This window comes from Hyaena hyaena, unplaced genomic scaffold, assembly GCF_003009895.1.
Source record: "Hyaena hyaena isolate Hyena2069 unplaced genomic scaffold, ASM300989v1 scaffold_10, whole genome shotgun sequence".
NCBI classification, from domain to species: domain Eukaryota; kingdom Metazoa; phylum Chordata; class Mammalia; order Carnivora; family Hyaenidae; genus Hyaena; species Hyaena hyaena.
In genome coordinates this window covers 4,130,217-4,132,179 of record NW_024080642.1, presented here as the reverse complement: position 1 = coordinate 4,132,179, position 1,963 = coordinate 4,130,217, and positions in this window count along the sequence as shown.

The window sequence follows — 1,963 nt, the reverse complement described above, 5'->3', positions numbered from 1 at the left end:
TCGGTTAAGCGTCCGACTTTCGCTTAGGTCATGATCTCGCGGTTCGTGGGTTCGAGCCCCGCGTCGGGCTCTGTGCTGACTGCCAGCTCAGAGCCTGGAGCCTATTTCAGAGTCTGTATCTCCCTCTCTCTGTGACCCTCCCCTGCTCATGCTGTCTCTCTCTCTCTCTCTCCTAGAAATAAATAAAAATATTTTTAAAAAATAAATAAAAAATAAAAAATAAACATTAAAATTTTTTTTAATTAAGAAAAAAGAAAGAAAAACACTCTAAAATCCAGAAGTCTTCTCAATTCACCCTCACCCCCAACCCCAATCCACCTCACTGTTGGACAGCTCCCTTAAAGAATGGTAGACACAATGGGAAAAAGTGGACTGGTTAAGTATGTAAAGACTTGATACAAATATATAAGGTCAGTCCCCAGATTTCTCTTGATAAGGTATCAGAGGAGATGAACCATGTCCACACAAGGAAGAGCAGCAGTAAATCCTCCCATGGAAGCGGGCCCCGCTTCACTAGCAATGAAAGAAAAGGGAATTTATTAATTTCAAGGTACGATTATGTGCCTGTTAAAAGAGCAAAAATAAGTAACAATGATAAAATCTGATGTTGTCAGTGCCGTGGGGAAGGAGAGAGAATAGGGTGGCGGCTCAGCTTGTCTGGGCCTTCTGGAAAATGCTGGACCATGTGCAGGAATGGTAGAATGGCCCAAACCCTCTGGCCTAGAAATCTGACTTGGGGAACTATACCCCAAGGAAATATCCAACGGAAGAAAAAGACATTTGTGTAAAGACGTTTGTAGCCATGCTCTTACAATACAGAAAATTGGAGACCACCCAGCCACAGGGAATAGCTGAGCAAATCTGCCGCGTTGACACGGCGGAATACTATGTAGCAACTCAAAATGACAAGCTGAGGACCGTGGGCTACGTAGAAACGTGTGTAGGTATGAGATTATCCTGAGAAAAAGAACAGAGCAAAAATAGCCACACTCAGATCGCAACCATGAGATATGTGTATGCATGTTATCAAAGATCTAAAGAGAATTGGGGCGCCTGGGTGGCTTAGTCGGTTAAGCGTCCGACTTTCGCTTAGGTCACAATCTCGCGGTTCGTGGGTTCGAGCCCCACGTCGGGCTCTGTGCTGACTGCCGGCTCAGAGCCTGGAGCCTGTTTCCGAGTCTGTGTCTCCCTCTCTCTCTGATCCTCCCCTGCTCACGCGGCCTGTCTCTCTCTCTCCTAGAAATAAATAAAAAAATATTAAAAAAAAAAAAAAGATCTAAAGAGAATTTGGCACAGTCATTGAACTTAATGCTCATTAGTTTCCATATTCCATGGAAATCGTGCTTCCATTGCTCCCACCTCAGTTCTTCCTGCTGCCCCTCTCTCCCCAACCATTTCTTATTGTTCATTCTCGGGGGAAGCTACAAAGCGGCTCTGTATCCCACCTCTCCTTTGTTAAATATAATATGCCTTCAGAAATAAAATGACAATTCCATTCCCCCCACCGCCGCTTCACAAGGTTGCCCTGGATTCCTGGACTCGAGCATCCGTGTCTTGTTAAGAATTTCAAACAGCTCCTCCGAAAGCAGACACTGGCCGTGGCCCAACCTTGAGATGAAAAGGAAATCAGCTTCTGAAGGCTTCCCCCCTCTCTCTCAGGGCTGCCCTGTCCTTGTGGCTGTCCTGACAGGGGCAGGCAGAGAGAAGCGATCCCCTCAAATTCCATTTTAACACCCATTTTGGATCGGAAGACTATTAAAGAAAGAGCCGGCAGCCCTACACTGCGCGAGGCGGTATGTCAGCAATTGCTGCTCGTGTCCTGGGGCAGAGCCGTGGAGGATGTGAGCTGAACCGCTCATCTGATGGCTTGATTGACACTTCGCAGACGGGGGTGGGAGAGCCCAGCCAGGGAAGCCGCAGCCTGCACAGCTCAAAATAATGAGAGGACCCGAATCGGGAGAGA